This window comes from Bidens hawaiensis, unplaced genomic scaffold, assembly GCF_021521415.1.
Source record: "Bidens hawaiensis isolate Kalapana, Puna unplaced genomic scaffold, B.hawaiensis_p1.1 tig00030560_1, whole genome shotgun sequence".
Lineage (NCBI taxonomy): Eukaryota > Viridiplantae > Streptophyta > Magnoliopsida > Asterales > Asteraceae > Bidens > Bidens hawaiensis.
The window spans coordinates 16162-32521 of NW_027505184.1; the positions used below are offsets into that span (position 1 = coordinate 16162).

General features: G+C 38.4%; 1 long non-coding RNA gene across 2 annotated transcripts; it reads right to left on the reverse strand.

Annotated features, from left to right (window-relative positions):
* Window positions 1–715: 715 nt before the first annotated feature.
* On the reverse strand, window positions 716–1880 carry LOC143611316 (uncharacterized). Of its 2 annotated transcripts, XR_013149749.1 has the most exons (4): window positions 1773–1880; window positions 1454–1679; window positions 1063–1373; window positions 716–971 (listed from the first exon to the last, which is right to left on the reverse strand). It is a non-coding gene; the product is annotated as an uncharacterized LOC143611316 (long non-coding RNA). The 2 variants fall into 2 exon arrangements; XR_013149748.1 differs by having other exon boundaries at window positions 1454–1880.
* Between the last annotated feature and the right edge of the window lie 14480 nt (window positions 1881–16360).

Here is a 16360-nt window from a genome sequence, read left to right on the forward strand (position 1 = left end):
TGTGTTTTAGGTGTTTACTTAACTGTTGTAGAAACTGTCTCGCGTATCTTTAGTGCGTGTTCGTTTTACAAAATTCATGAGAATTCATAAAGAATTTGAATTAAAATCTCATGACATTGTGTGTTCGTTTCATAGGAATTCTTAAATTTATTTTGGTGTGTTCGGTTCAAATAATTAGAATCGGAATTGGAATTCAATTCCTTCAAATTACGTCAAATAAATGAATTTCAAATCATTCCAAAATATGGAGGAATTCAAGAAAATTCATTGAAATCTTTTCTCGAGTTTTTCTTTTAACGAGAACAACAAATAAACATTTTAGTTCCTTTGTGTTGATAGATTCAAATTTATTTGTTAAACGAACACATCAAGAATGAAATTGGATTTCAATTTCTTCCAATTCCAATTCCTATGATGTTCAGATTCCAAGTCTAATTCTTTCAAATTTCAAATCCTATGCAAATTCCAATTCCAATTACATTTCGTTATGTGAAACGAACGCGCCCTTAATGTATAACATCAGCTAGTCGGATTTATATGTATAATATATCATTCGTTATACATAATTAGTTATTTATGTGACGTACTTCTATTTGAATATAATTACATATATACTGATAAAAGAAATACAAAAATTAAAATCTATGTATTTATTGTTGTAACAAGTAATCGTACTCGCGCAATGCTGCGGGCCGAACCGGTGTCCCGTTTGAGACATGTTCACGATTGCATTCGATTATAAAGCAGCCATATCATTGTTAGATTAGAAGTTCATTTTGCACATACACACTTCACGACACGGTTTGAATAAACTTAATTAGGCAGCTACTACGTTTACAAAGATAAATAACCTAAATAACACGTGACTTTAAAACGATAAACACTTGCACGAACGTGAACCATGACTATTATACAACCTCCAAAGCCTAAAGAATCAGCCCTTCATATTCTCCTACTCATCAACTACAAAGCTGAAACCAAGCAAGAATTAACAAACTTAATGGTGATAATATACTAAACTTTATTGAACAATTAAATGTGCATGTACTTTCCACAACATACCTGAACAAAGCTAAATTCCATATTGATGATGGATCAACATATTCAAGCTTTCTACCATCATTAAGCTGTGTGTTTTAGGATCAAGACAATGCTCCAAGAGACAATACCGTCACAGAATATTGCAAGCAATTTCAATATCCCATTGATAAAATAAAACAAATCAGTCACCCAATTAAAGATAATAAGCTTTTTTTTTACTTGATTATGCATGGGTTGTTCAATAAAGATTTAATACTACCACCTAAAACATGATGTACAATACGAACCTCAAAAGTATTTCAGTCGGAACCGCCTACGCAACCACCATGCATCTGAAAACACAAAAGATTTATGAAAAATGAAAACATTTATAATGCTAGTGAAAATTAGATTATCTAAGAGACATGCTTACATCATCGAGACCACCAAGATACTTAGTTGCAGATCTGCACAACAATATCAGCACCATCTGGGAGGTGCATTTATTCAAATATGTAGCAAATATTCCATCATTAGGTATACATAATTATTAAAAAAAATAGTAATAATAGTAGAATGAAACTTAAAGATTTACGTCGAATATTGTGTTCTGAAGGTGCAGCTTATTGAATTCCTAGGTGCTCATTGCAAAGCTAATTCTAGAATTCAAAACACAAATCAAAGCTTTAACTTAAGATACAAATCACAATTATACAAAATCATAAGATGGTAAATAATCAAACTAAAAATACATCAAAGACTGGTGATGAAGATTACCAGGGAGTTCTGACAACCCAATGCCGATGAGTCATTTTGGGTTTGGTAGCTTGTTTGCAATGCGTGAGACATTGAACCATTGCTTGATAAATAGATAAATAAATAAAATAGATAAATAAATAAATAAAATATGGTATGTACCTTCTAGATTGTTCTAAAGAACGACCTCGTTGAATAGCTTCTGACCTTTGCAAAAGAAAAGGTAATTGTTATCATGGTTATAAAAAATCATGATAACTATAGGGTTTATCCCTGACATGAAATTGGAAATTGAAGGTACCGTAAACCATAGTAAAGAGCTGCACAATCGCTATAGAAGATCCGACAACAGAATAATTTGTGAAAACCACAGGCAACATAACGACTTGTGATAAGCGACCGAGTGATAGTCACTATCTGTCGTCGCCATAGATGACCGGAAAGCTTCAATTAGTTGTACCTGATTCTTTAATAGTTGTAAAACGTTGCTACAGTAGAAATCGTCTCACAAAGACAATACGCATTTTAATTATAATATAAATGTAAGCTATAAAAACAAAGGTAATGTTATTTTAGTACATGTGGTTTGGCCAACTACGCAACTTTATTAACTATTCTTTATTTTGTGTAAATGGCTACATCAGTTTCAAAAAATTTGCATTTTTAGTACTTTTTTTCTAACCCCGTCTATTTTTTCGTTAAGTCAGAGATAATTTGGTAAATTTGTTATTTTCCATGTTTTTTTTCTTTTCTTTTAAACGCTTATATCTTGTAAACCCTAAATCCCCAAATCATAATATCAAAATCCAAATCCTAAAATCCCCAAACCCTTTCTCCATATCATCATAGGGTTTGAATTTTTACGATATTTGGGGATTTAGGATTTGGATTTTAATGTTATGATTTGTGGATTTAGGGTTTACAAGATATAAGCGTTTAAAAGAAAAGAAAATAACAAAGTTACCAAATTATCCCTGACTTAACGGAAAAAGTAGACGGAGTTAGAAAAAAGTACTAAAAATATAAGTTTTTAAAACTGAGATAGCCATTTATACAAAATAAAGAATATGTACTAAAATTACGTAGTTTGCCAAACTACAAATACTAAAATGGCACTTAACTCAAATAAATATATGAGCGTTCGAAAGAACAATCATCTAGTATATGGTATTAGATATTTTATAACAATAACTGCATAAGTTGTTTGTAATAATAGAATTCAAGCATCTAAAATTCATAAATTCTATTCGATTGTTTAAACTAGTTTTTTTTTTTATTTTACCACAATATTTCGTATATGTTGTATAAAATTGGAAAGCTCAGATAGATAATCAGAGGGGGCTTGCCCCAATGGCCAGGAACATGATAGATGACCCGGATGTTCCGAGTTCAAATCCTGATTCCGACCAGATTTTACCAGAGCATTAAAACCTGTCATGCCTTCGGGCGGGGTGAGCCAACTGGGTTTTACCGGATCGCCAAGCCAAACTCGGATGCCAGTGTGGATCCCGATCATGTCAACATAGTTGGCCTGAGTGGGGTGGTGGGGCGCGGCGTGTCACACCCCAACCTACGGCGGAAATGCCGGAGCGTGAAATGATTGCCACAGCTCGCAAGGTACTATCATGCAATTGTAAAGCGACAGTATCTAATTAATTTATTAATTGTCAACGAACATTTAAGTACAACAAAAATAGAGAAAATTACAATACAAAACCAACTATTCTTGTTTATGTTTAACATCCTAAGGTCATCTCTATGTGAGCTTCAGTTCGATAAGCAATCTAGTCTATAACCTGCAAATGCGTACAAAATATATATATTTGTCAACAACACATGTTGAGTGAGTAGATTCACCAGTTTTGACACAAACAAAATGATAATATATAATGATATAAATAATAGAGTAAAAATAAGCAAAACTGTTATCTGTGAGTATAAACAATGAATGTTTTAAGCAAGTAATGAGTGTCGGTGAAACCATTGCCAATGCGATCGGGCTCCGGCCACTACGACGGTCGTATGATCATACTATAATGAGATTATGTTGGTCCTCTCCGAATGTGATTCAAGTAAACAAGTAACAGACAGTCATTCAATTGATACACAGCACAAATATCACAGTTTGCGTTTGAGAAATAATAAGATAAATGGTACGCAAGTGTCCCCAAAACATTTGAAAACAAGTAAAATAGGGGAGCGATTACTCACCTGATCAAATGAACGAAATACAAATGAGGGTGATGTGAGAAGGTAAATCATTCTGGATATATCATCAAGGATTCCTAGTTAAATAATATAACATGAATTAATTATAAAATGTATATCATGACTTTAATGAATTAAGATGTCGATGTGATTTGAGTTATGTTTTGATTAGAATGGTCATTGCTTGATCGATTGAACTCTACGGTTACTGTTATTAATTGTCTTATTAATTATAAGTTCCCAAATAATTACCTTTGATATAATATATAATTAATCATAAAAATCCAAATAAGTATATAATTAATTATATATATTAAGAAAAATAATTTGATTAGATATAATCTGTAATATAATATTTCAATAGATACCACACAACATATATAAATTCTTAATATATCATAATATATAATAATGTTTAAATAAATCTAATACTTATAATAGACATATTTAGATGAATATGCATTTCAAATTCCTTAACGAAAATTATTTTTACGAACGAGTGATAAATACATACTTAACATGTTTATTAATGTCATACCATTTTATTTAAAGAAGAACAATATATACATGTATTATACATATAAAATATATATACACAGAGGTTCATAAGGTTGTTTAACGACAAGTTATGCCAAGCAAGACATGTCGGTTCTTACAAAAACAAAGTTTATTTATCATTGATATTAGCTATAAAAGTTTAATCAATAATTAATTAACAAAATTTAATGCTCACAAAAATATATGCGCTGGCCGGGGCTCGAACTCGTGCCCTGGCCGGCTCACTGATGCAATCATCCACACCAGCAACCAACTGAGCTAGGTGTTCAGATGGTTAAAGAACAAGAAAAAAAATAACTTATATGCAGATCTGCTAAAATCCGCAAATTAGATTGAGAACCCTAGAAAACAAGATCAATTAATCCCGTTTATGTTGGTTTAATTAACAATGGGGTTATGAATCCAGCAACATAGAAGAGTTAAACAGTATACTTAATTACCTTTATCGATGCATAAACGATGTCTAATCGGACGAAGATGGACGGCAAAGACATGAAGCAGTAACCCTTATCAGCAGGTAACTAAATCTAAATTAACAATAAGGGAATGGTTGGCGATGGGTGTGAGACGAATTCTGCAAGGTTAATTGAATTTATACGATCGTTTATGTGAATAATGATTTAGGGTTAGGTTCGGCCGGTTATAACATAAATCGCAGATCCGCTTTGATCCAATTAACATAATAGATATGTCGGCAAATCCGCGTAAGGCAAGTATAGCATGTCCAATGACTCATTTACCATGTCAGATGTGAAGATTTAGGTCCAAGCCAAGCCAAATGAATACGGGCATGATAATATGGTATGGATATCGGGTTTGGGTATGGAGAAAACGGGTTATCCAGATTTGATGATGGGTTATAATCAAAGTTTTCATTGTAGACCTTAGGGTTTGAGAATGGATGAAATAAGAGACAAGAGTTTATGTTTGGGTCATTTTTGTCAAAATATAAATGTATTTTATATAATTAATTAAACTAGAATATATTAATAGTTAATTTTCTCGATAAATGCAAATATTTAAACTGATAAGATTCTCAAAACATGAAATGGGTCGGGTTATTTAAAATGAAAAAGACCGAGTTGTTACACGGCGTGTTCGCGCAGTGAATTAATTTAACTGTGAAAGTCACCGATCGAAAAAAAAAACTAAATAAATTACGTAAATGCAATGCATTGTGCATGTTAGACTCATTATGATTAATTATCCATGCATTTTTTTAAAGGAAAGAGGAAATTAGTTTAATGCAAGTATCCTTAATTAAGCCTTAAAGTTGTATGGACGTTGACCAAGTCTAACGGGTGTCACGCCTTACCTAACTAGGTCTATTTCAGTGTTTTAAAAACCAGTTCAAACCGGTCGGTTGAACCGGTTAAACCGGATTTCGCACAGTAAGCCGGTATTTTTGACCGGTTTGCTAGAACATCATACCGGCGGTTTTTGTCTAAAATACCGGAATTTACCGGCAAACCGGTTTTAAGCCCGATATTTGTTTTTATATTTGTGGCCTATATATTCAAAATTACTTTTAACCCAACAATTAACATTTAAACGTTTAAACTTTAGGACTAATTTTTTAAAACTTGAGTGCTTTTGTATTATTTTTTATATGGATTAACTTTTGGATTATTTTTTATTATAGTAATCATTTAGTTTTAGGTTATTTTTGGATTAAAGTTACATTTATAGGCAATTGTAAAGTAAACTATTCAACCGGTTGAACCTCCCGGTATAACCCGGTTCAACATGTTGTACTGTTTTTTAGTCCAATCCGGTACAAATAAAATACCAGTTTTTAAAACATTGGTCTATTCTCTTTTTATCCTCTTTTGTGAGCCGGAAACCCATTTCTATGATAGGCTATACACTTGGTTCATGTTCTTCACCACAGAGGAAAAAAGTTCTCACCAACAGTTTTGACTGTTATTCATATATTACATTATTCATATATTACAACAACTAGTTTTAGAGCCCGAGTCACACACGGAATAATTTTAATTATAAAATTACAAGTAAAGCAAATAATTATATAGCGTATATAAAAAAATGTTTTACAATTATGCTTATATTTATTCTCTGTGTACATAAACTGATTTTATTTATATCACAAAATAATTTTTTTAAATGAACTTAATAAAAAAATGCACATGTAAAAACGTACCAGAGAATGCTTTTTTATATTGAAAATTTCATTCTCAGTGTCATATATGTATAATTGAAAGAATTTTGGTTATGAATCAATTTCATAAATAAGTCTTATCATACGATAGTAATTCTAACCACTCAGCCTAAATATAGAAGGAGCATTACCTTTATTGATATATTTATCAATTTACGACCCATCGAAGGTAATGAGAACATTAAATTGTAACGACGAATGTTCTTCAAGAACTATGTTTTTCTGAGAATTTTGTAAATATTTTGTTTCATTTGAGCGTAGTTTTGCATGACATGTTTTTCATACAACGTTCTGATCATCATTGAATGAAAAGTTAATGTTGACATAAATATTTCAAATTTGATAAAAGTTACAAGCAGTTAGGCATGGGGGTGGCATGTAGAAATGTTCGCAATCTTTTCTTATATTTTAATAGCCAAGGGAAAAACAGTCAATTTGCCAAATCCCAAACCTTTTGATTATTTTCAAAAATTCCCTTGAAAATAAATTTGAAACCCGAATCATGTTTAAAGTTCTAACTTTGATCCGTTTGACATTTTCATGTCAGCAATTTGAACCCATAACAAATTTGATAATAAATCTATTTGCGTTCTCAAAATTTTAAAATTACTCAAATTTCTCACTTTTGACCCGTAACAATTTTGACCTAAATGTAGTTAACTTGTACCAAACAATCAATTTACCAACTTTTAACCCATAAAAAAATGAAGTTCCACAAAAAACCAAAACAATTATTGATAAAAAAACTAAGAAATTAAATATGATGAACTTTGTTATGTCTGAAAGTGATTCGTATATAATATCCTTACATTTTAACATATATATAGTTTACCAAATTAATCGAAAAATAAATGGATTAATTTAAAGCATATATTTATAATTTATAAATTTATATGATAATGAAAATAATAATAATAATAATAATAATAATAATAATAAATGGATTGATTTTATAAAAAATGGATAGACTTTTAAGCATCTATTTATAATTTAATGATTAAAAAAATTACTTTGTAAAATAAAAGCATATTCGAGTTTTGTTTTTCTTTACAATATTCTACAATATACATAGTCTAATATGTTAATGATAAAATTTGAAATTATATTATTTTTCAATTTTTGAAAAACATGGTTTGTTGTTAATTTTTGGATTTCATTATGTATTTTGGAATATATAGTAATATGTTAATATTTATTTTTATAAAAATGTATTTATATATATATATATATATAATAAATAGAGTGTAAAAGGAAAGTGAATAATTATTGATCTGTTACATATATTAGGGCCAATTAAGATCTTAGTTTTGAAGGGAAAAAATTGTGAGAATTAACCAAAAGATGACTAAGTTAACTAATAGTTAATCAGGTTATTCGAGTTAACCCACCCGATTTTTTTTTTTCAAAAACGAACCCGAAATCCAACCATAATAATAGTTTGGGTTATTCAGGTTAACCTTAACAACGTGATTAATACTTTGTAACCCTATTTAACATGGCCCTAAATCCTAATTAGCTTCTTCAGGTTCGAGTCGGGTTCAGGCATTTTAGACACCCCTATTTGTTTATGTGTTATAATGTTTTGATCAAGTATCGAGTTATGCCTCAAATTATGTTCAGTAATTGGACACCCCTATTTGTATGCGTGGATTTTATTTTCATTTGTTTGTCCTTACTTGTACTGTAGATTTCTCCTTTACTAAGTAGCCTTCTGCTTAACCGCATTTTCTTTTTTTGTGTTGTTTTATTTGATTGACTGGTAAACATGGAAATTTAGGGTAACCAGTGATGAGAGAAAAAGATGTTCAAGACATTTCTCTTTCGTTTTTTTTAGTATTTACTAAAATAAGACTTAGGAATCCTTGGTTTGGTTTGAGATTTTGAGTTGTTCCTAGGATTATGCTTATGTTGTTATATGGGTTGTGTTTGGTTTTTGATATATGTAATAATGACACTTTAGCGTGTCCCGGTTTTGGTGTTGCAACATATAGTTTGGAAGTATAAACATAACATTTGTAGAGATTTGACATGAAACCCCTAGAAAAATAACGGATGTCGAAAAACAAAACGTTACCGTAGAAATGATTGGCGCGAGTAGATGTATGAAAATTCGAGTCAGATCGTGGAAATTTTGATGTTAATATCCCCAAATATCAAGTTTTTTATGTTAGCGATGAAAGTTTTGGATGAAAAGAGGTTTATTTGGTGTTTGACAAGGAGAAATGAGGAAGAAGGATAGAAGGAAGCTACCCTTTGAGCATATGTGCACTAAGGAGTTATTCATCCAAGGCAAAATGTGTTCTTGTTGATCAAGTCCTTAGACAACTAACTTAGCTCTTTATTTAGTGATAATGTCATTTTCATCATCTTATTTCTGGGTGTGACCACTAGCAGGAGGTGTAACCAGTGTTTTGAAACCCGGACCGGCCGGTCGGACCGGTCTGACCGGGACCCGCTGCACACACCGGTCCGGTTCATGGTATTTAGTCCGTTTTCTAAATATCTGGCCGGGTTTTACGATTTGCGGTCGGGGCGGACTCGGTGAACCGTCGGTTGACCCAGCATATGTGTTTTTTAAAGAAAAAAATGAAAAAAGAATCAGAATATTTAAAGTAAAAAAACCGCAAAGAACAACGGCTGCAACCAGATCTCGAATAGAGGAACAATAGGACGTGGGTAGCTGTTGTAGCGAAGAACAATGGCTGCAACAACTATCAGGTCTAAGAAAGAAAGCAGTAGTTATCTTATTTTTAGGGCAACTTAGTTGTGTTTATTGTGGGGCATGTGGGCTACGAAACTGGGCCATATAAAATTTTCTATATGGACTACTAAAAGCAATTGTTAGATAACATATAATAGTTCTAACAAATGATATATGGCTTAATACTTGGAACAAATAACTATTAAATTTGTATTGCTTTATTAAACTAATGAACTACTAATATTACTATATGTTCTTTTTAGGTTATTTTAATATCGTTTTAGGTTATCGTCATGAAATTTAGTTTTTTGTTATAATATATTTTGTATACATATATAAAAATCATTTATGACGTTATCCGGGTCAATGACCGGTCCGGTCTGACCTATAACACGATAAGATGTCCTGGTCAATGTCCGGTCCGGGTCTGAAAACATTGGGTGTAACTTCCCAAACATTGGGTATCATAATTGAAGAGGTAGGTCCCAGCAGAGCCCAGTTGGACCCGCAAGACACACCTTGAACAGGGACGTCTGCGCAATGACCAATTGCTCCAGGAGGACCCACCATGCTCAAAGAACCTTACGCGCAGTACGCCAGCTGTACCCGCAGGGAAAGCCTCCCAATGGTGAAGTACCCCGCCTGTTCCCGCAGCTGCGGATACAAGCCATCAGGGAAGGCTACCCGCACTAACAGCAAGGCTACACGCACAAGACATTAGCTACTTCAGTAGTCACATGAAGGAATGAGCAAGGCGGGAATACTCCCGCCTAAATGAGCCAGTCCGTATGCTTCTGGAAGGTCTTTCGTACTATACCTACTAAGGTATGGGCGGAACAGACAATTTGACCAGAGCAGCCCATGAACCAATCACAGGGTGACAGCTCACCGACAACAATACGAGGAGGAGCACCCTCTAGTACTGTTTGTCACTATTAGCCGCTGCCTACTCACCAACCCTTACGATGGGACGTGCACAGCCTACAGTTGGTGGAACAGTGCGTAGCCGGCAGTAACGGAACAGTATACAGCCGACCTTTACTGTTGGCCGTAGCCTATCCACCAACCAGCATGGCCTGTGCGTAGTCCACTGTTGGTGGAACAGGAATACTATTCAGCCGGCTGTACCTTCTAGGAAACCTACCTTCGGCTATAAATACTCCAACACCTTGGAATGGTAAGGGGATCATCTGATATCTCAATCTTATCTAGCAATCTCTTAATATACACTTATATTCAGAGCAATCTAGTCTGATTCTCACGCCGGAGGGTGGTCACAAGGAGGAACCCCCCCCCCCTTCTCAGTGACGAGCTTACGGTGTCTGTTTTGCAGGTCCCCTGAAGAAGAACTCTCTGCTAGACCTCATCCTCGTGGGAAACATTACTTAACCCCCAGATTATCTATAATCTGTCCAGGGTTCACTTAGTGTTTCTTCATTGGCGCCATCCGTGCATAAAAGCTAGAACTAATTCTTAGTTTTTTCAAAGTTTCTGAAGAAATGGTTAACGTTACTCCGGTCCCAAGACCAGTAAGTGACCAAGAAACCCCGGTGACCACAACCCCAGTAACTGGGAACACCGGCGGTTATACAAATCTTACGAACACTACCCCGGCTACCCAAGCCGGGGCAAGTGCAGTAAATATTCCACTGGGGTTCACTGATGCCCAGTTGGAAAAACGAACGAGGGTCCCTCGCCAAACACTAGATCAAGTGAAGGCGTGGGCCGAAGCACGTCAGAGAGAGTTCCAAGCTGAATTGGATGAACGCTTGCGTTCAGTTCAACAGGCTGACGAATTCGGCAGTACTCGCCAACATCTCAATATGAACAGTGAGTGCGAGTACTCAGACGACGAGAGGGAAGAATCCGATACCGACGCAAACCCTCGCCATAAGGCGAAAGGGAAGCGTAAGGAAACGGACTTCCAACCAAAAAGGAATTTTGGGGAAGCTTTTAAACCAACAAATGCGGAGAGAAACCCGCGTGACTTCTCCAAAACCTTTAGACCAACTGCTACAAATGCAGGAAAGTCAAAGTTCGCAAGGGACATTGCGGAAGCAATCGCCCCGAGAAGTGCCAAACAAATATCCAACATTGGCACTTATGATGGTCTATCCGACCCGGACGACCACTTGAACAGATTCATTGCGGGGGCAACTGTCAGTAACTGGACGGAACCCACGTGGTGTTATATGTTCCAGATGACTCTGGTTGGAGCGGCCAGGGCATGGTTCGACCGTTTACCGGTCCACCACATTTATGATTGGGCGGACTTTCAGAATAAGTTCAGCCAGCACTTCAGCCAGCAGAGGAAATATACTAAAGAACAGTGGACGATCCTCAACTGCGTTAGAGAGGAGGATGAATCTTTACTAGACTTCATCACCCGCTTCAACTCCAAAAAGCTAAGTCTCGGCAACATAAGTGAAGATCTTGTTCGCGCCGCTTTCATCCAAGGCGCCGAATACCCAGAGCTTATCCGCACATTGACGGGTAAGGATGGCATGCCATCAACATGGGATGCCATCATGACGGCGGCAAAGCGCTTTGCCGAGACGGAGAAGCAACTGGGAAGGGATCTTCCCCAGAGTACACACCTCTACACGCAGAGGACAAGAGAGAACAATGTTCGGATCGCCCGACAGAACAAAAAGAGGAAGCTAGGTATCTGGCAGTCAAGGGTAAACTTTGACACCTCATCCAGCTCTCACCCTCTTGTTGGTGGAAGAAATCACACACACCCTTCAAGCCAAAAGCACCGGTGGACGCCACTCACCAAAAGCGTCACGGAGATATTTGCCACTGAAAAGCTACCATGGCCAAAGGCTCCAATGATCCGGCAGCGACCTAATGCGGATCAGAGTAAATCCTGTGACTTCCACGGGACAAAAGGTCATAGTACGGAAGAGTGTACATCCTTGAAGGATATTATTGAAGCATTCGTCAAGGATGGAAGACTGGCACACCTGGTGGCATCAATCAAGAAGGGAGGAAGAAACGAAAACCGGTACCGAGGCAACGGACAAAAGCCCGTTGACATCAGCATCAACATGGTTCATGGTAAGATCAGAGGAAGAAAAAGGCGAACGACAGAACCATGTGCGTGGAAGGAAGCTGAGGTGCGCTTCCCGCGAGTGCCAGGAGGACCCAGCAAAGAAGGCCCTATCGTCATCAAAAGCCAGCTGGGGCACTACATCACTTCTCGCACTCTTGCTGACAACGGTGCCTCGTCAACGGTGATGTACAGGCAGTTCTTTGACAAGCTAGATGACGAAGACAAGGAACGCCTGGAAACGATCTGCGCCTCGATGGAAGGGTTTGATGGCAGCACAAACACCCCCTTGGGTATCCTATCGTTCCCCGTCACTCTTACGGATGGGAAACACTCCCGCACAGAAGATGTGGACTTTGTCGTGATGAGGAAGCCACACCACACATACGACATTCTCTTCGGGAGAGACGGGATGGCAAGATTCAACGCCGTGGTATCCTCAGTCCACGGCATGATGGGATGGCCAACAGCTGAGGGTGTAGCGATGATCACCGGCATTCCCCAGGTATGCATCGCATCTGTCTCATCTAAACCCAAACCAAAGATGGCTAAACCAACCATCACTGAACCAGAAAGATGGGCCTTCAATGGCAAGTACCCTGACCAGGCCGTCACCATTGGCCCGACAATTGTTGATCCCACACGCACCCTACTCAAGCGCTTATTACAAAAAAACGCTGACATCTTCGCGTGGACACCAGCTGACATGACTGGTGTACCCCGAAGTAAGGCAGAGCATAAGCTCAAATGCGATCTGGCTGTTACGCCGATCGTACAAAAGCGCAGAGTAATGGGGCCAGAACAAACTAACGCGTGTAGAACCCAAGTCAAGGAACTCCTTGACGCAAGCATCGTACGCGTTAGTAGATATCAAACTTGGGTTGCAAATCCCGTTATGGTACCGAAGAATAACAAACAATGGTGCATGTGCATAGATTTCAAGGACTTGAACAAAGCATGCCCCAAAGATTGTTATCCGTTACCCGAAATTGATCTTAAGGTGGACTCATTGGCACCGTTCCGCCTTAAATGCTTCCTGGACGCGTATAAGGGGTACCATCAAATCCACATGGCCGTTGATGATCAGGACAAAACCGCATTTCGGACGCCCGATGGCACATTTTGTTACCAAATGATGCCATTCGGACTTAAGAATGCCGGGTCCACATACCAACGCTTGATGGACAACCAGTTTCATGCCCAAATTGGGAGGAACTTGGAAGTCTACATGGATGACTTGGTCATCAAAAGCCCTGACCCAGAAGCGATGTTGAAAGACATCGAAGAGACTTTCAACACGCTCAGGAAGATAAACATGAAGCTCAACCCGAGCAAGTGTGCCTTTGGAATGGAAGAAGGGAAGTTCTTGGGGGTCATCGTCACTAAAGATGGCTTTAGAGCGAACCCTGAAAAGGTCGAAGCCATTATCAAAATGGAATCACCTACTACCATCAAACAGGCTCAGACACTGAATGGACGACTAGTGGCACTTAATCGCTTTTTGGCAAACCACGCAGAAAAGTCGTTTCCTTTCGTGTCAACGTTGAGAAACTGTTTAAAGAAAACGCACTTCCGCTGGGCACCAGAAGCGGAAGCAGCTTTTCAGGAGATTCGGTCACGCTTGATCGAACTCCCAACGCTCACAGCGCCTAAAGCGGGAGAGGAGTTAATCCTATACCTTTCCGCAACAGATAGAGCAACCGGGGCAGTACTGCTAGTAGAGCGAAAAGGCATCCAGATGCCAATCTATTATGTCAGCCGTATCCTAACAGACGTAGAAACCCGGTACTCTACCCTCGAAAAATTAGTCTTAGCACTTATACATGCTTCACGCAGGTTAAGACGATATTTCCAGGGTCACCCAATCACCATTCTCTCTAACTTCAAACTTGCAAACGTCCTAGGCAAACCCGAGTTATCGGGACGCCTAGCCAAATGGGCAATCGAGTTGGGGGAATACGCGATAAAGTATAAGCCAAGACCAGCCATAAAAGGCCAGGTTCTGGCCGACTTTATTGCAGAAGTGCCTGTATCGCGGGAAAAAGAGTGCCAGGAAGAGGCTCAACCCTCTCCAGCACAAGACATCAATGACGTCTGGCGACTCTACACTGATGGAGCAGCCAGTAACGAGGGTTCAGGCGCATGGCTGAAACTAACCAACCCAGCAGGCCAAGAATACACTTACGCTATTCGACTGGATTTTCCAAGTACGAATAACGAAGCCGAGTATGAGGCATTCTTGGCTGGGCTGAGAATTGCGCGTAAGATGGGGGTGAAAAACTTGGAAGCCCACGTGGATTCCATGCTGGTAGCCAATCAAATCAACGGGACGTACACGGCCGTGAACGACACAATGGCCCTGTACCTAGCACAAGCAAAATCCCTTATGCGCGATTTCAACAACTGCAAAGTCATACACGTCAAGCGTAGTGAAAACAAATCTGCGGATGCGTTAAGCAAGCTTGCATCATTAGCCTTCACCCACTTAGGAAAAGATATCCGCATTGAACTCCTCGAGGCACCTTCGGTCCCGCACAAGGAAATTTGTGTCATTCAAACCGGCACGGAAACGTGGATGACACCAATAATAAAATACCTTGCGACAGGTACACTACCAGAATCAAAAACACAGGCAAGAAAACTACGCTGTAAAGCACTAAATTATCAACTCATCAATGACATCCTTTACAGACGTAACTTTCTTGGCCCACTCTTAAGATGCGTGGACAACCAAGATGCTGACTACCTCCTAAGGGAAGTACACGAAGGCATCTGTGGAGTACACGCAGGTCCCCGTGCTGTTGTAGCTAAGCTAAACAACGCGGGATACTTTTGGCCGGGGATGCATACGGATGCACTGGCATAAATCAGAAAATGCAGGTCTTGCCAGCTTTACGCACCCAACACGCACCGCCCGAAGAATGAACTTGTTCCAGTCACTTCTTCATGGCCATTTCAGAAGTGGGCCATAGATGTGACAGGTCCATTTCCTACAGCAGCAGGAAATGTTCAGTTCTTAGTAGTAGCCATCGACTACTTCACCAAGTGGATAGAAGCAAAACCCTTAGCCCAAACAACCGCAAAACATATCAAAAAATTTATTTGGGAATTTATTATTTGTCGTTTTGGACTTCCACAGAATTTGGTGAGCGATAACGGCACCAACTTTGCTGACAAGAAGCTACAACAGTGGCTCAAAGAACTTCAAATCACCCACACCTTTACCTCAGTGGCATACCCGCAAGGTAATGGTGAGGTGGAAAGAACAAATAAGAGCATCGTCGAAGGCATCAAGAGAAGACTCTTGGAACACAGATCCGGCTGGGTGGACGAGCTTCCGCACGTCCTTTGGGCAAACAGAACGCTAAAGAAGGCCAGTACGGGAGAAACCCCGTTCAGTCTCACTTATGGCACTGAAGCCATGGTCCCGGTCGAAATTGGTTTACCCTCACCAAGGGTCTTGATTCAGCCAGAAGACAATGATGCGGAAAGACGGTTAGACCTTATGCTAACCGAGGAACGCAGAGACTTAGCCGCAGTGCGTGAAGAGAACTAGAAGCGACAAATGCAAAAGTACTACAACACGCGGGTAAAACTCTGCAACTTCAAAGTAGGAGAGTACATACTGCGTAACAACGAGGCTTCGAACCAAGAACGCCCAGGAAAGTTGGCCCCGGTCTGGGAAGGGCCATACATCATCAAAGAAGTCCTTGGAAAGGGCGCATACCGGCTCGAAAGGCTCGATGGCACTCCCATCCCAAGAACATGGAATGGAGCTCAATTACGCAAATGTTATATGTAGATCAAATCCAAACTTGTAAAGAAAAGGCCTAGAGCCACTTTTAATGGAAATGATTCTCCTTTCACAATGTGTTGATAGCCTTAC